This window comes from Mastacembelus armatus, chromosome 3 (assembly GCF_900324485.2).
Source record: "Mastacembelus armatus chromosome 3, fMasArm1.2, whole genome shotgun sequence".
In the NCBI taxonomy this organism is placed as follows: domain Eukaryota; kingdom Metazoa; phylum Chordata; class Actinopteri; order Synbranchiformes; family Mastacembelidae; genus Mastacembelus; species Mastacembelus armatus.
This window is the reverse complement of record NC_046635.1, coordinates 27,511,927-27,531,280: the sequence shown is the minus strand read 5'-3', so window position 1 is coordinate 27,531,280 and position 19,354 is coordinate 27,511,927. Positions and strand designations below refer to the sequence as shown.

General features: G+C 41.0%; 1 long non-coding RNA gene across 2 annotated transcripts in view; it reads left to right on the top strand.

Moving 5' to 3' along the window:
* The first annotated feature begins 5,019 nt into the window (after positions 1 to 5,019).
* LOC113122708 (uncharacterized) overlaps positions 5,020 to 19,354 on the top strand; it is a 93,875-nt gene continuing 79,540 nt past the window's right edge. The window contains exon 1 of one of the 2 annotated variants that reach the window (XR_003294888.1): positions 5,020 to 5,147. This is a non-coding gene — a long non-coding RNA (uncharacterized LOC113122708). Of the gene's footprint in view, positions 5,148 to 18,210; positions 18,284 to 19,354 lie in introns of those variants that run through there. The other variant, XR_003294887.1, reaches the window with a different exon arrangement.

Below are 19,354 nucleotides of genomic sequence, written 5' to 3'. Positions count from 1 at the left end.
AATGGGACATTTTTGATTCAAAGATTTTTTAGATTAAGAAAAATCCAGGAAGGATTTTGTTTGTTTGAGAGGGTGAAAAGGGCAGGAAGGAAGAAACTTGGAACAGCCATAAGTTAGTGCAGCTAAAAGCAGGGAGAGACTGGCAGTTGAGGGTAGATTTAGGAAATCAGATCATAGTGCCTCAGGAGATAGTCAGTACCAATCTAAGACCAGATCTTGTGCTGTGCTCAGAAACACAGAGGATTGTGTATTTAGTGGAACTTACAGTTCCCTGGGAAGATGCTGTACAAACAGCATTCAAGAGTAAAAAGCTCAGATGTATCGAGCTAGTTTTGGATCAGAGCAGCGTGGTTGGAAAGTTAAGCTCCGACCGGGGGAAGTTGGGTGTAGAGGGTTTGCTGGAAAGTCAGTCTGTTCTGTGTTGAGTGAACTGGGTATAAATGGGCGGAGCCTAAAGCAGACAGGAAGAAATATGGCTGACAGTGCAGCTGGCTCCAGTGAATGGCTGTGGAAGAGAAGAAAGGTGTGTCAGTGGGGCAAAGACAGGTAAGGTCTGGCAGTTTGTCTTGTTTTTAATGCTGTTGAGCGGGCTGTCCAAGCCTGCAGTGATATTTATTATTTGCTGTATTAGCCAGGTTTGAGGCCCACTGATGAGCTTGCTGTGATTAGACTAGTCCTATCTAAATATTTAGTGCATGAAGCAGGTCTGAGGACTGCTACTACTTTAGGTTACTGCTACCAGGTCAGTTTTTGTTTTTGTTTTTGTTTTTTTTTTGCATGCCCAAGCTAGCAGCTTGTTTTGGTTTTCTCTGCTTGTATGAGACTGTCTGACTCAGCTAGGTTAGTCTACTACTATTATGTTACTCTGGGGGTGTGGGTACTGGCAAAGACCGGGTGTGCCTGCACTTTCACCCCAACACGAAAGCTCTTTAGGGCTAGTACATTTAGTCCAAAGGTACAGCTTTGAGAATCCCTAACCAATGTACCCAATAGTACTATGGTAGGAAAGAGAGGGGCAACATAAGGTACAATATACAACCAGGTTTAGGATAGGTTGAGTAAGATTGGTGAGTAGTCGTGTCATGGGGCCATTAAGATTTCTGGTCTGACCACATGGCAATATAGATAGAGAGCTCACCCATTTCTTGTCATATTCCATTGCCACATTGTGGATAAGGCTGAATTATCAAACAGGAAAAGCTATCTTTCCTTTGTGGCAATTTTGGTAATATGACTCACTAAAACAATGGTAATGGTATTTTCTTTTCTATAAGCTGATAAATCACCAGAAAATGTTGAAAATGGTCCATTTTGTGTGACAATCACACAAGCTAGAGAAGAGCAACAATTCTTCACAATTTTTAAGGCGGATCTGGGGAATATTTGGTATTTTGGTATATTTGAATATAAAAACTGTATATTTTTTTCAGTTGGTGGGCGAATTATTTACTAGACTAATTGCCTTACTTCTAACTTACTGGCTCACAGTAACTGCCTGCTAATATTGCAGATTAAAAATGATAGTTGGTCCCTGGGAATCTGAGCCCTGAATTTTAATTCACACACCAGTCCTGAACATAGACGAATAAGATCAGGCCTGTTACATAAAAGCAATCATGAATCATTGGCTCCTCTTGGCACAAGTTGAACATACATTTCTCAGTGATTGTATTGCTATTATTAAAAAATGGGCCCTGAATGTGTCACGGTGAAACACTTTATAACTAAAAAGTAAAAATCCAGCAGTCACCCTTTCTGATGGTGTTGGGTGTTGTCATTATATGGAAAGTGTTGTGGTAGAGGCCTAAAACCAGGCAGACTCAATCAGCATGTAACTACAATTTAAAGGCATTGAACAAGATTGACCTCAGTCTTTGTAATATGTTTTGTAGTGAAAAATCAATATCAGTCAATCCTTTTAATAATATAGTGAATATCAATGAATATGAAATAACAGCTATATCACCTGTTTTCCAAAAGTATTTGAAATCTATATCTGTTGGCCAGTCTGACTGCTGGATGTTTCAAAATCAGTGTGTGTGTGAAAAATGCATCACTTACAATACTCTTCTTTCTTCCATAACAGAATACTTCATGCTCTCTGTATGTTCCTCCCCTCCCCCATTTCCTTCCCTGTGCTGAAGCGCAGCCTCATGTCATGTGGTCCTGTTGGAAACACTGACGTTTAAACACATGCTTTGCTGCAAGATAGTAAATGTGGCATGAAGAGGCTCTAATGTTAAGTTTAAAATGGAAACATCCAACATAGGCCCACAGAAACTGGCCCTACACACCATATTATTAGGAAGCAATTGTACCACTGCAGAAAAGAGCTGACAAGTGTTTTTAGTCAAATGTACAACATATTAAGTTCACAGAGCGAGTGCTTCCTGTGGTCAAACATTTACTAACAGGAGGCCTGTGATTCTCAAAGGATGAAATAAATCACATATAGACCTGACCATGTTACTGTCATTATAGCTGCTATACCTCTGTTTTAAGTTAAATGTTTTTCTGTTTTTCCATGTTTTCCAGCTACATCAACTATTTTCATCTCTTATGTCATTTGGAAAAGCTGATGTACATTGTATTCATATTTTAAACGAATACTTCACTGTGCGAAATAATATGTCTGTGGGCATCACAAGTCACTAGACCTATAAAACAAAAGCATACATTTATGGATGTACTGTATATGTATCAATGTATGTCAGATACACATCTGTCTGAGTCAGGGAGGACTACAGTAGGTCAACAGATAACAACTTCCAGAAATGGATGGTGGTGTGGATTGTCCTTAAGTGTGTATTACTTCCTTTATGGGTGCATATAGAGTAGGAAAAGGATGGCAAGCTTAGAGGCTTGGCTGGGTAGAGTCAGAGTAAGATGACAACTCTTCATCCGTGGTGTATATTTTAAAAAGCTCCGTCTGGCTGAGCATTTGGCTGCAGACAAACATGTCTGGTGTGCCAGTCTGTGTTAACAACAGAGGAACAACAGAGCATGTTTGGCATCTTCCACGCTTTGACCTACATCTTATGCATTTAATGGACCTGCATTTGAGCACACATGCAAGTATAGACACACATACACACAGACCATCTTCCTTCAAATACAGGAAAGTTATGCCTCTGCAGAGTGAATGTCTATATTTTATTCATACTGTGCTCCCTGCTTGTCACCACTCTTTAGTCTAGCTGTTGATGTGATTCATCCATTTAAACACACTTTTTCTTAACAAGCAGTTGTCACACATCCGGCTTTGTGTGAAAGTACAGTATAATATTACAGAGATGAAGACGTACAATGATCCGAGAATTTGTGTTGCAGTGATCAAGGTTAATTTACTGCTTTAGTATTTGCTTCTCAACATTTAGATTTCTTACAACTTGGTAATGAAAACATTGTACTCAGGGTAATGGCTGGGATCTTGGTTCTGCTGTTCAAACCAGACAAAGTACCTTGTTACAGTTCAAGTTCATGTCATTTTTTTGCATGAAACCTAAAGCCGTGGTGTGGTTTGGTTGATTTCAAAAGTAATTTATTAAGAAATGAAGAAACTTTTTGTCTCTAATTGTGCCAGTTGTCCAGCATATGTAGGTTTATGTACTGAAAGTTTACTGGCCCTAATGTGCAGTGGAAAGGGCCACATCACATTATCCTGGCAGATATGCTACTGATGATACTGTTGGTAATAGCAACAGTATAGCTTTGGATCTTGTCTGGGTATTGTGAAGTATTGTAAGTATGTGGGCAGATATTGGGTGTCAGTTGGACAAACACAAACAGTCAGATGATCACACACATTGTAAACAAGCCATTTTATCCAGATTGTCAAAACCATTTTATTTTGACGTAAAATTGAAGTTAAACAAATGTTGCTAATAATCCCTTATTGCACAGGAGAACTAAAAATGCAATAGCTTATATTTCTCCAACAGTGTTCCTTCTTCAGAGTGTAAAGAGCAAAGTGCGACAGCTTTATGACTTCTGGAATATGGAATCATCTGTAAAAAAGTAAACAATTGAAAGTCTTGCTCCTTAAGCTCTGAAATAGGCAGTATGCTCATAATACCACCTCATTAAATAATCATAAATGACAATAATAAAACATAATAAAGTCTTAGGTGCATATCCATCAGTGTAATGTGCTCCTTTCTTAGCAAATTACTAGACGTGTACTAAACTTTGTGATTATGAAGACATACTGAGCAGTGCAGCACATCTTGTGAGAAAACTACACAATAAACTAAAGAAGGTTGAAGATGAACCAGGAAGTTTCAGTGTAATGGATGTTTACAACATACATTTTGGGTAATAATTTTACCACTCACCTCTGTGATGTTTTCCAAGTAAGTCTGGCAAACCTGGGGGTTTGTTTATAGCCAGTATGATCATAAATGTATGCTTATACATCTTTCCCCATTCTCATTTTACTGACGTTTTCACATTCCCAGAACCAAAGTACTGTAATCTGGTGTGTGCAATCTGATTATTACAGATTGGAATGATGGCTAGAATTATTAATATAAGACCCAAGTCTTAAAAAGCCTGAACTGTCCTTTAATGGCTCTGTGAATGATGCAAGCGTAGTTATCGTTGTGTCATATTTTAGCACCAATATGCAGCAAAGAATAGTCCTTGTATTCAGCATCTGATATTAGCTGGGGAGTGTGGTAAATATGAGCTGACTTCAAAACCCCATAATGGTTATAACTTCTCCTCCAGCATGTCCCTGCCTGTAAGAAGCAGTCAGAGCAGGCTGTGGGTTTTCCCCGCCACTGCTGAAGGAGGAGGGGGAGGTGAGGGAGGAGGTGGGGAGGGCACTGGGTTTGTTGTTCAAAGCCCGAGCTCAGCATATGCATTATAAATGAGCAGGGTTGTAAGGCATGTCTCTTCCTTTCTCTCTCTTTCTTTGCTTCTTTTTCTCTCTGTGTCTCTTTTTTCTTTCTATATGTGTTTGTGTAACTGTGTGAGACTGTGTGTGTCTCTGTGTGCATAATGGATTTTTATCCTTCGCAGAGCACAGCGGTCACAGTTTGTCTGACTCCACATGGTTTTTATTATGCCAGACGGAGAGTGTATCGATGGAGGCATACCAGGCCAACGTCTGCCCTCTGTCTCTGTATCTCTATACACCCACACAGGTGCACACACACACACACACACACACACACACACAGTAATGACCTTTGCCTCCTTGACACTTTCACTGTTCACCTTCTTATTTGCCCAAAAATCTCATTGTCACCTTCTAACTGTTTCTTGTGGTTTTCCTGTAAAGATATAAACCTACACACACACAGGCGTATGGGGACTTTGCATTGACTTAAATTGATTTCTTGGAGACGTATCCTAACCTTAACCTTATCCTATCCTTTAAACCATGTCATCACCCTAAAGTTCAGTGATTTACGTGGTGGAGAGAGTCCCCACAATGTGAGTGATACCAGACGGACATGGACAAACACACACGCACATCCCGATTATTCTTTTTATATGTGGAAGGAAAGGTGCTCTCCTCTGAGAGCCTCCTAATAGGGAAAATCATTACATTCTCTGTGTTTTTCTGTTTATTACTTCTATATTTACTCCTTCTCATACATGCTTAAATGCCACACAGTGATTTGCAGTCCCTCCAAATGTTACTTGTGTTGTGGCTGACTAAAGTAAGATTGTTGCCCACGCTCACAAGATGTGAGCTGAACTCCATCCTGGTAGAAGGGCTTTATGTAAATGTGCCAACTGCAACTGGTTCAGTCGTCTTCTGTCTGGCGGGCCGACAGTGACTCACGACATGGCAGTAGGCTGAATATAAAAAGATCCAGTCTGTCTCTGGTCAGAGGCTTTGCAGTTATCCTACTAGACAGTGATGCAGGTGTTCATGATGCGCTCAATTGTACCTCTGTAGAACATGGTGAGGGCTGGTGGAGGGAGGCTCACCTTCTTCAGTTGATGCAACAGCTGGATTTGCTGTTCTTTCCTGGAAAGTGCTGTCACATGTAAGGTCCTGGAGTGGTTCCCTATGATCTGCACTCCCAGGAATTTTGTGTTAATGTGGTGCCATTGATTGTTGGCAGTGTGTGGTCAGCATACATCTTTTTGAACTCTGTGATAAACTCCTTTTTCTGTTTACACTATGTTGCCACCTAAGCTGTGTTGCCTTTGTTGCTAACTAGGCCCACCATTGTCGTATCATCAACAAACCTAATGATACGTATGGAGCTGGAGGATGCAGCACAGTCATAAATGAGCTGCATGAACAGGAGTGGGTGGAGCACACAGCCCTGGGCTGTTTTGGTACTCAGTGTGGTGGTGCTGGAGGTCTAGCTGCTGATCTGAACTGAATAAGGTCTACCATGAGGAAGTCCAGGACGCAGGTCCAGAGGAAGGTGTTGTGGATTAGCCAATTCTTATTCACAATCAGGTGTTGGGTGTTGTGTTGAATATTGACTTAAGTCACTGAATAGCATCCTGGCATAAGTGTTCTTTCTTTCTAGGTGGGGCAGAGCTCAGTGGTGGGCAAATTTACCAGTGGGATGCTTAGATCCCTAAGCAAACTAGAGGGGTCAAGTGTAATGGGGGAGACTAAACATGTAGGATCAGCCTCTCAAAGCGCTTCATGGTGATCAGTGTGAATGCTGGTTCACTTAAAGTATATGTGAGAAGTCTGCTATATGCCCCATTCTGCCCCAATCGTATGACGAACCTGGTTATGTCGGACAGGGGAGGTCTGCTGTTTTCAAATGATGTGTTCTGTCAAATCATGGATAGAAATTGTTTGATGGATCAGGAAGGAGGCACCACTGTGTGGTGGAGTTCGCTTCCACAAGTGCTGTGCGTCAGCAAGGTGGCTTTTCATTCTTTGTGAGTAATTTCAGTTCTCTGATGCCATGTGACAGTTCAAAAATAGTTCCCTTCAATGACATTAGGCAATAAACAGACAGGAATCAGGTAAAATATGGTCAGAGAGTCTAATGTCTTACACAGTGACAGAGGAACCGATAAGGTTCATGCACACAAGGTGAGCCTTACAAATAACAAAGGCTCACTACACAATCTAGCAAGAATTACTGGGAAACCCTAGATATACAAATCAGGTGATCAAGGGAATAGGCTGCAGGTGTGCAGATGGGCAAACAATGGTCAAGTGAGTGAAGCAGCAGGAAAAAATGGAACTGTTTTATTTACACCTATAAATAAAAATCTCTACAATTATTTATAATCTCTAAAATATGTGGATGTTATGGCTACTGCTTTTTATTATTGTAATATTAGTGTACAGGTATACACTCTGACCTTAACAAAGCACTTATCTTTAGACAAACCATGTTATTTGCCTAAACATAACCAAGTTGTTTTTCTGTCCAGGGTTGTGTCTAAGAGGGTGAGTTTATTTTTCAGTAATGACTTTCATTCATATGTGCACCTGCCACCGGGGACACCACTTTTAGTTCTCTGGAAGGAAGGGAGAAGTTACCTATGTGGTTATTTAGGATGGAACACTTGTAATACAATAACAATAATAATAATAATACTAAAATCAGAATATATGCAGAACACATTGTCTGCAGTTGAATAGTCTTTTCTTTTTCCTGAATCCACTGCAGAATGAGATGTTTTCTCTGTCAGCATGGCTGAAGACACTTTGCAATACCAATGTTTGGCTGCTGGCAGAAACTCGAGAAGCCAACGCAAAAGCACTCGGGGTTAAATACAGCAGGCATTTTTGAGACAAAGCCCTCTGTCTACCCCCACGCAAAGACAGCAAAGCGCCTACAGTCGCACAGATTAGTGAGCAAACTGGCTCAGGCTACTGAATGAGAGCCACTTCATATCTCATGAGGAGGATGCAGCCTCTCGTTCATTCCCCAGAACAGGCAACTGGGGGGGAGGTGTCAGAGAAATTCAACACAGATCTCACAGGGTAAAATGTTATCACTCAGCCACATGGCTTCACAGGCTAGATTGAATGGCGAGAGTGTGCATATCGCATCATGACACCTACGCAGCATGAGACCACTGTGTGCTGATATTCGTTTCTGTGGCATGCAATGCTCTGAATATTTTCCTCTTTACCAAAGTGTTTCCTGGATAATTACATCCCAGTAGTTATGAAATCATGCAACTCCTGCTGCACACAGTGGCAGACAGAATATATATGTTTACAGTACATCCTAGTCACAGTGTCTCTCCAGCATTAGCTGATATTGGTAAGTGTGCAAAACATCTCTTTGTCATACTGATAAGCTCTAAAAATTATTCAGTGATATCATCTCAAGATTATACTCATGATTATATGTGTGAAGGTTGTCTAGTTGTTGTTTCAGGAGAATGCTTTATCCAAGAGCAGAATGAGTCATTAGTGTGTGGTTGTTTAGAGGAGAGGAAACGTAATAACAGGGGTGGCAGAACAAGACAAAGCAATCCCATTCAGCGATTAGAGGATCTTCCTGATGCATTTTTCATATGCACTCCTTTGTCTCCTATTGCCCTGGGATTTTTAAGTAGGAAGCTCAATTAAGTAGGCGTAGTAAGTCTTTGGATCAGTAATTATCATTGTGCTTTTCCTCGGAGTGTGCGTATATTCTGAGATGTTTTTTTTTTTCCTCTGTGCCTAGTGCTGCAGGACTTCTCTCTCTGGACATTAGTGTGTAAAGTACTGTGTTGAAGAGGGAGGCCCTGTGCAACATAAAGCTTCCCCACATGTGGATCTGGGCCACTCAAAATTTTTTTTTAGAAGTGCAACATTTCAGAGGGACCATTATTTCAGAGCTCTGCTAACACCTACTCCCTCTTGCTGGTATCATTTTGTGATATTGGAAAACTCTGTGTAATGTCATACATAGAAACCACCTGACAGCTCTGCAGTTTTCCTCAGCTCCTCAGCTCAGCATTTAACTGTCCTTCAACTCACTGATTTGGTTTTACTACCCACATGCAACTATTACTTCCTACTACAATATGATCCAAAAATAGAAAAACACAACAGGCAGCTGTTCCCGGTGACAAAGCTCTGATAAACTGGCCCAGATGGCCAAAAATTCTGTTCATGCAGGTGGACAGAAAATAATGCAATTCTTCTATGATCTGGTTTAAATAATTTGATGTTGTAGTTCGGTTAGTGGAGTGGAAGTGAATATTTCCTTCATGATTCACTTGATTCTTCACTTCTTCACTGAGGTGAGAATTCTAGATACATTTCATGTCACTCTGTTCATATATCTTCATCTTCTGATTGTTGGGACTTTTTGTGCCTTCCTCTCTTAATTTAAAAAAAAACAAAAAAGAAACCTGACCTCTAATTTACCCAAATCTAAGTCTCGTGTACTCATGTGAACATTAGTCTTTGTGTACTTGCAGTAGCTAATCTGTAACACAATTATACATTGTGTTGTGTTGTGAGTCCTAATGGTGAAGCAAAGCTCCTGAGCGTTTGATGCTGCTGAAATATACATCATACATAAACATTCAGCATCAGTGCTGAGTGATGATAAATGACTGACCTCAAGAGTTTCGTCACAGGTAACCACCAACTACTGTATATAACGCTTATGTGTGTATGTATTCACACTGGGTTCATGTACAAGTGTGTGTGGGTTCTCCCCCACTATCAGCTCTCTGGACAGGATTACTGTGAAGCTTAGCTGTAAGAGAAGAAATGCTGCTGTATTTCCAGTCATGAATGGACCATAATCCCTCTGATGGAAGCATGGCTTTTAATGATTTAAGGAGGGGAAGTTCTGCTGATTAGTGGCTTTTGTCGCTAAATCTCACTGTGTGTGTGTGTTGGTGTGTGTGTATGGGTGTGGGTGTGCATCCCCAGCTGTTGACAGGTTCTAGTGGCCTTCGACATAAAAGCTCAGAGCCCTAAATCCTTTGCCGTCACCAGCACCTGCTTTACTCACTAACCTCCCACACACACACACACAGACACACTCATACATGCATTGCTATACAGCACAGCATTCCAACTGACTGATTGAAAGCGCTACTAAGGAGTTGATGTATGGCTTCCTTGTGTGTGGACCCCCTGTGCTTCCATTCATGCGTCCTCTCAGTGACTGGCAGATGATTATCCCTGCCACTGCATGCATGTGAAAGGCAAGCTGTGTTTAGACCTGCCTTCTTGATTGGCTTTGGCTTGATGGTGCAGTAATTGTTGTCCCCACAGGGGTCAGGCATCCAGACTAAGGGCTTCAATATCTGGCAGTCCACGCATGTTCTTCTCTGCTGCTGTATGTGCACTGTCCACAAGAATCAGTGTGTACATACTTGCATGAACTGCGCGCTTGTGTGTGTGCAGGACTTGTTCTCCAGCACTGCAGTGGGCACTGTGGATCAACCTGGAGCAAGAACACAGGAAGGCTGCTGTAGAAGAAGAAAACAGGAGAAGCTGAATGTCTGAACATTTACAGAATGTGTTTCACCACTGCACAGCATGTATGCTCACATCTACATGTGAGGTTTGCCAGACTTTCACATCTTCATGCTCACATCTACATCTACACTTTTTTTGGTGCTCATACATAAATAGGTCATCTGATTGACTGTGTTTTAGTAGGAAGTGGAAGAGAATGTGATTGGATTGTGGTTCACACAGACCGATGAGCTAATCTTCAACACATCCCATGGAGTTAGTGCATATGCAAAGCTTGATGTTTCAGATTTTGAGAGGTGCATGCTTGGTCTGCAGGCATGCTGCAATTACAGTATGTTACTTGTCCACAAGTAGCCTACCTGATTTTTTTTTTCACTCAGCCAATCCTTCTATGACATGTCAAATAAGGATAATGACCAAAAATGAATTAGATGCAAACACTCAATTATGATATGGATCTGAAGGAAACCTACTTCTATAGAACATAGACACTCTTAGCCTGATTCAAGCTATATGTGAGTTCAAATTTACCATTAACTTAATGAAGTAACACACAAACACATAACTGTGTGATATGCTGGTTCATGAGCTGTTGTAATGAAAAAAGCACGCAAGTAAAATGCCAATACTTTCATTAACAATGACACAGGTCCATCAAATACAGTATCTCAGTAAGCCATGACGGTGAGCCAGCATGCATAAAACTGGAACTAGCACATCTAAATGTATTTCCATTGTTTCTTATGTTAATCTAATGCATATAGTGCAGTACTTTCTATTAATTAACTGCAACCTCACGTGTATTGTATCACCTCAATTGTCCCTTTAAATATTTCAAAATACACCTAAAAGTGTATCACCCAGAACAGACAGACTGAATGACATAAATATGCCATCAGAATTAAAAATCTTATGACATGACATTTTGGTGACAATTATTTGTGTATCTAGCAATCCATCAGATGGGGATGAGCGCCTAAACTGCTGCAAAGGAAAATCTTCTTAATATATCCAGGTTGGAATGAGGAAATAGATTTTCATTCCTTGTTATATACAGATTGTATTTATCCCAAAACAATTCCAATCAATCTATTTTTACAATCAGTCTTTACTGTAACTATTGTGGACAGATTAGCGATTTTGGTTCTCTGCAGTGACACAACACCACAGGAGAGCCGAAGCGAAGTGGAAAATAATGCCACCAAGGAAGACGATCATTCACACATCACATCACTGATGACTTTTTAAAACTTGTTTTGCAAATGAATGACTGTCTCCACTGCTTGACAGCCATCAGCAGCGCTGGAGGAAGATTACCCCCACTTCATTAACTCCACCACATCTAACCACCGACTAGTACCCAATACATTTTCTTCTCATTATTACACTATGATCATTCTCATCTTGTTTGCCACATTGACTTAATACAAAACTATAAATATGTGTTACTGCTGCCACACCAGGTGGGTTAAAATCTGATGCAGTAACATGTATGTTCCTGACCTGAATAGAGACTTAGTGCCAAAGCACTCCAGCTGTCTTTGTATGCTTGCTATCATTCTTGTAGAGCTCCATTCAATCTGCTTCACTATGTTAATTATCTGCAGCTCAATGTGAATTTTCTTTTGCTGGCTCCTTTATCATATTAGCTAACCACTGACAGAGTCTGTGGACTTTGTGTAATTGTTGGATAATATAAATTCAAAATGTTCAGGGGAAAAAAAAGATGAAGGCTTGTTTAATATTCTTGGTGTAAGAATGTCCTAAGGTGATAGGAACACCTTTACAATGCTTTTGATGTAAAACTGAACTCAAATGACACTAATAATAGGTTGAAATATTAGTTTAAATAAGGTCCAGTCATTAAATCCTACCAGGACCTCTTTTCCATTTCTAACAGTAGCATGGTTGCTGCCTGATTGTATGACAGACATCCAAAGGTGATGTGGCTTAGTAAAGCAGAAGCCCAAGACTTGTTTGTAAATGCTAATTCCTAATTTTCTTGTATTTTTAAAATGGTTACATTTCAGCAGTGAACCCTGAGCGATAAGGTTCACTGCTGCCTCCCTCCGTCTTCTCCCTGCAGAGTTTCTACTGTAAAACATTTGCAGTGCTCCTCTGAATTGGGAATTCTATTTCCCTTACAAAGCCCTCCTACCACCCCAAATGACCCGTTCCACCCCCACACCCACCCCACTGACCCATTTCTTATGTTGATCAGACAGTGTGTGAAGTGATGCAAACTGCTGTGCTGCTGCAGAGTCTCCCCCTCAGGCTCAGTGAGCAGCACAGGGCTTTATACATTCATGAACTGAGTGGGAAGACCCATCCTGTGTGTGTGTGTGTGTGTGTGTGTGTGTATCAGTTTTGTCCAGCTGTGTGTTTGGATGCATGATACAAGTTGTGACTACTGTGTATGGATGTGCACTGTAGTGAAAAAATACTGGAGTACAAAGAAACAAAAGAAAATGTAAGTAAAATAAATATGTAACTACAGATATTACAAGGTGCAGGGACAAAATAGTGAAAACAGAAGGAGTTCTGAGAATAAGCAGTGAATAATGTGTGCAGTCTTTTCTTTGGGGCAAAGGATGTGGCCTTCATTTAGGCAAGCAGCAGGACTTCCATTGCTTGCTGTCTTCAAAGCTGCTGACTCTCAGTTTTCGCGGTTTGTTTTTTTTTTCACACACAAACTCCAGCTGAGAGCAGACTAAACTCCATGGGATCTGACCTGCCTTCAGTGTAGTGTCACGGGTGTCTCCTTTTCGCACATGCATTCTGTCACTTTCCAGTGTGTGCAGAATCTGTCGCAACAGCACGGGAACAATGTTAAGTCCCACAAAATCAAAATTTAGATCACAAAATATATCTTACATGAAATATTTTATTGTCCCATTTTTGTTCAATATTGTTTCTTTTAGCTGTCATTTATCCACAGTCGATTCTATTATATCATTTTAAACTACAATTATTTCTTAAATCTATGTTTTTTGTGTCTAACTACAGAAAGAGAACATGGGTGTGTTTGGCATTGATTTTCCTTCTTTATGTGACTGAGGATCATGTTATATGTTGGAGGGTTACTGTATATTGTATTAATATATTGTAATATTGTAATAAGTGTCTATTACCAGTAGCAGAGCAAAAGTAGGTTGAGATTGAGATGAGGCTCTGATTTTCAGGGCTTCAGCCTTGGCTGACCAGTCCATGTGGCTGTGAGTTTCTGTGTCTGTGGAAGTCCTCACAAATGTCTGTAGAACATCCATGTAGACTGCACACCGTATCAGCTGCACATGCATTAGAAAAGTACACTGGATCCTTATTTTTTGAAGTGTCAATATTTTCAGTGGAAAGTAACTAAAGCCTCCTGAAACACTGCAAGATGTTAGATATACCTGGCTGCAGACAAGATGGCAGATTGCTACTAAGATTTGGGCACTGTCAAACTCGGTTGGAAGTTGTTAACCTAACCCAAGGCTGCCAAACCCATGTTCCTCCAGGGCCACTTCCCTGCCTGACCCCGCTCGTTACCTGGATCAGGTGTACTTCAGTCAGTTGGAAGCTAGAAGATACCATCCCAGATAACTGTGGACTGGGGGAAGACAAATTGAATTGGTATCTTCCAGCTTCTGACTAACTGAACACAGGACTGGATGACCCAAAAACCGGAGTCCACCAGAGAGAGACCACCCTTGCCCCAACCCTAACCCAGATAGTTCTAACTTGATAACTCTCCCTGCTCTGTATGATTCAGTTTGGGATGGGTTACGGTTAATTCTAACCCTAATGTTAACCCTAACTCGGACTGTAAACCCAACCACAAATCTACCAAGGTTACCAATTTCTGGCAAATATTTTCAACTTCCTGCCAAGTTTGGCAGACCACCATCTTGTCTGCAATCAAGTACTCTTGCAACATTTTGTAAGATGAGGTCAAACTGCTATTTTTTTTCAAACTTCTGCCAAAATGCATCTAAAGTTACCTCTCTTTTCAAAAGCTTTTTGTGTAGAATGTTGTACAAACAATGAAATAAATTCATTTATAAATTTGAAAAAAAAGAGAACTGCTGCCCTCCCTCACACACTGGACGGTCAGTCCTGGAACCACAGCCACAGAACTCTGGCTGTGGTGGTAAAATCTGTTAAAAAAGTTGCTAAAGGCATACATTTGATCTCTTGGTGTTGTTCAATGAAATACAGTGAACTTGTTGTGAGGAGCTCGCCATCTTGTACAGTAATATCAGATGTGCGTCTGCTGTGTAAGTGGAGGTGTGCAGCTGCTTGTACTTGCACTGAAGTATGAAGTCTTGCTGAGTCTTGCCAGCTTCATACTGTAGGATGTCAGACTTAAAAGATAGGCATGTCTGAGAGTCCGGATCTCTAATCCTCATAACTGCATCTTAAATGACGCATATGAAAACCTACATATGAGATCCACATTACAAAGCAACAGGGGGTTGGTGTTTCATACATTAGGAAATAAGTCGTACTTATGTTTGGAAGATGTTTTGCCCTTATATAAATAAAAACGGATTATATTGAAAACATGTTTTATTACAAAAACAGAACCAAGATCTCTGTACTGATGGTTAAAAATCATCCTGGACAAACAATATGCAAAGCTGCAAGTAAAACACTGATCGGTCTCTGCCTCTGTGCTATGTGGTGATGTATCTGTAGCTGGTTTTTCATATTTTTTCATTTAAATCAGCATCAGAATTCACCAAGCAGAAGAAATACACTAGAATTTGTCCTGGCAAGAAGTAAGATGTAAGATGCATGCAATGACAACTTACATGTACAACAGCAACAAGAGCCGAGGAAAGTGTGAAGACTGGGAGATGGCGAAATGAGAAATGAACGGGTGGGTGTAAACAAAAAGAGTCCAACTTGAAAAGGTTTTTCAAGGCTTTTCTGTCCTTTTCCAGAGCATGATATCACTCAGCAAGCATTTCCTCTTTATATTTTTGGAGTTAAAGTGGACTCAGGGGCCCAGTCAGACAGCCTGTGTGTGTGTGGTGTGAGAGCAAAAACAGAGAAAGGTTAAAGAGTATCAGGAGAATGCAGCAAAGACAGGGAGACTTGGGCACCAGTGTGAAGGCAAAAATATACAAGCCAGAAATAATTTGGACACGGGGGTATCTGGAGTCTGTGGTACAACGGAAACAGATTTACAGTAAAAGTACATAAAACTTCAGCACAAAACTCCTCAAACATCACAACAATAAGTCCAACAACAGTATTAGTTAGGTTTACCTGAGCTCACTAGTAATAACATCGGCAAGTGTTTCATTTGTCTGGGAGATGATTTCTCTGAGGCTGGCAGTCTGCACCATAAATATCTTCTCTCCAGTACACAGTACTTTGTGAGATAGTGTGAAATGCTCAGTGTGTTGTGACTCTCACATTTCATGGAAGTAGCTCTCAATATGTGTTCCAAAACAAGAGCGGGCACAAATTTCTGGCTTATTTTAACACTTCAATCTGAACAAAACAGTTCCTGAAAGTTGATATAATTTAATTGTTCCTCAGGGTGTCCTGTGGAGATGTTGTTCATGATGGCTAACAGGGTGATGATCTCTTATCTGCAAAGTCGTCCAATGAGTTTAGACAGCGAGAGTTTTGTTTTTTTTTCAGTTTGTCCACCTCTGTCTGCTGCTGTGATGCTACTGCCCCAGCAGACCACTGCAAAAAAATGTCTGATGCCACCACAGAGTCATAAAATAGTTTGAGGCGTGTACCTCACACTCCAAAGGATCTTGGTAACTTTGTGTAGTTGACTCGGTTCTTTTTTTTTTATATGAATGTGAAGAACTGAACAGACGCAAAATTATCACTGGAGGGAATTGGACAGGACAAATGTAGAAATGTTTTTATTACACTCTTCCCTCCTGGTTGTTACCATAGTAACAGCTGCTTGCAGTTAACAGTGCAGACTCAGTGCCAACAGGAAGTATTAGACTTTCTGTCACATTGTGGCAGGTCGCTCATTACACTTATTTGCACATCCAGAAATGGCTTCAGTACTTTTTTTCTTTCATCTGCTGGGTCATAGTGACTAGAGCTGGCTTTGCTAACTACCAAAACTTTATATATCATGTCTTGCCTAATGGGGTTATTTTCACCAAAATACACCTTATATCCAATTGTTGTGCACAAAAACACACATCCGCCATGTCCCACATTCGCAATAGTATTTAAAAGTAGACAGTGTGTTGAGAAGTTGTACACTTTAAGCATGGGCTTCCAGAATGATTTGAGGGTGTGGCAATCTCTAAAATAGACTTGAAGCCTGCTACATTATTTTGTGTAAGTATTATGGTTATTTATCTCTAAGGAGAAAGATTCTGTTGAGATAGGACAATTTAGGCCTATTTGCCTTCTGAATGTGGAAGGTAGGATTTTCTTTAATGTAGTGGCACAGAGGCTGTCAAGTTACCTAGAGAGTAATACGTTTATTGACACCTCAGTACAGAAAGCTGTAATCCCAGGTATTTCTGGATGCTTGGCGCACACAATCATGATCTGGCACCAAATTCAGTCAGCAAAGAGAGAAAAAAAGACACAAGCACATGGTTTTCTCAGATCTAGCAAATGCCTTTGACTCTGTACCACATAGCTTACTGTGGGAAGCACTAGATTACTTTAAGATACCAGAGATAGTAAAAGGTCTAATGACAAACTTAATGACATCCAGGTATGTTTTACAACAGTGAGTTCACTACAGTGCGGCATATACAAAGAAACTATTGGATAAGGTTGTCTCTAACTTACAGTGTCCTAGGATGAAGGTCAACCCAGAGAAATCAAGAAGTGTGTTAATAGTAAAGGATCTTCTGGCAGACAAAAGGTTTTGTCTAGATGGGGAAGCAATTCCAACAGTATTAGAGAAACCAGTCAAAAATTTAGGCAGGTGGTACGGTGCAGCTGTCAACAATAAAGAGCAGGTACAGGGCCTGAGGCAGCAGGCGACTGATGGCATTAAGAGGATAGAGGCATCAGGCCTTTTCAGGCAAACTCAAACTGTGGTGCCTGCAGTTTGGTCTTTTGCCACGGTTGTTATGGCCCCTAACAGTTATGATCTGCCCATTTCAAAGGTAGAGAAGCTAGAGAAAGCATTTAACATTTATATTAGAAAGTGGCTGGGAGCTCCATGCTGCCTAAGCTGTGTCTGTCTGTATGGTAAAGAGAATTTGGAGTTTCCCATAACAAGTTTAACAAAGGAGTATAATGGTTTAAGGTTAGGCTGGAGATGGACACTGTCAGAGTATAGACATGTAGCAGTGAGGAGCACAGCACCACGATTCTCAGCTTCAGTGTGACACGTCCTCTCACGGGGTAAAATTAGCCTGACTCAAAGGCGATACACCTGGAGACATAACCCTGATGATGAGGATGAGAAGATTAATCAACAAGGGATTTTGTTTGTTTGAGAGGGTGAAAAAAGTAGGAAGGGTGCAATCTTGAACAGGCATAAGTTAGGGCAGCTAAAATCAGGGAGAGACTGACAGTTGAGGGTAGATTTAGGAAATCAGATCATAGTGCCTCAGGAGATAGTCAGTACCAATCTAAGACCTTGTGCTGTGCTCAGAAACACAGAGGATTGTGTATTTAGTGGAACTTACAGTTCCCTGGGAAGATGCTGTACAAACAGCATTCAAGAGTAAAAAGCTCAGATGTATCGAGCTAGTTTTGGATCAGAGCAGCGTGGTTGGAAAGTTAAGGTCCGACCAGTGGAAGTTGGGTGTAGAGGGTTTGCCGGAAATTCTTTTCTGTGTTGAGTGAACTGGGTATAAATGGGCGGAGCCTAAAGCAGACAGGAAGAAATATGGCTGACAGTGCAGCTGGCTCCAGTGAATGGCTGTGGAAGAGAAGAAAGGTGTGTCAGTGGGGCAAAGACAGGTAAGGTCTGGCTGTTGGTTGGTTTGTCTTGTTTTTAATGCTGTTGAGCGGGCTGTCCAAGCCTGCAGCTGTCTTAGTTTTAGCAAATGTTTGGTGCATTGATAGCAGGCTTGAGGCCTATTAGGCTAGTTCCTAATTCTAGATTAGTTTGTTCTGCTGCTGTTAGCGTTGTTGCTGCTATTGACCTCCATTGTATTCTGGTGGAGACATCTAAGATGGTGTCTCAAAGTCTAAATCAAAGTACATAAAACCAGAAGTACCTGCATGGCTAAATGTCACAAAAGAACTTATGTTTCTTTAGTACTTCCTTTGTGTTCAGATTTTTTTGGGGTGAATTGATCCTTTAAGAGACAGTGTGTGTGTGTGTGTGTTTTTTTTTTTTTTTTCACCCTAACCCCCAGATACAGCCAGGATGAACACCGTCATTACAATAACCGAAACCTTATCCATGGGGCATGAACGGCCTCTTACAATGAATTATTACAAACATAGCCAGAATTAAAAGCTATTCAGAAGCAATGCCCCCCACCACCCCACATCCACTTCCTTTGGCGCTCTCTCTGTCTCACACACCTCCCTCCCTCTAATGGCTGGGTTGGATGTAGAGTCCACCTACACATTTTCCTGACTCATTTGTACCGTTGCTCCTGTAAAGCTGCGCTGAGAGGTGCCGAGTGGGCTGCAGCTGCACCGTGTATGTAGTGTGTGCATGTGTGCCTGTCTGTGTGAGTGTGTACACATATCCTTTTGGCATTAAAATGCAGACAGGTGCTGGGCATGTCTAGTGTCAGCTCTAGCCTGAGAAAATACACACAAAAAATTTTTTAGGATGCAACAGATGTGTCATGCCTTTAATATTTCAGAAACACATGGTGAGACTGTCAAGGGTTTAATGAAATAGCAATAGCCGTAGCCTACTAGACTGACAGGTATGAGCATTTTTACCGATCTTTAGCTAAATCAAAAAAGGCAACATTTAGAGGTGTTTAGAAGCCTTTGAGCAGCTCTCAGGTTGAGAGTGCTGATTAGCGTCTGGGATTTGGCTGCTCCACAGTGACTGAGCCCCCCACC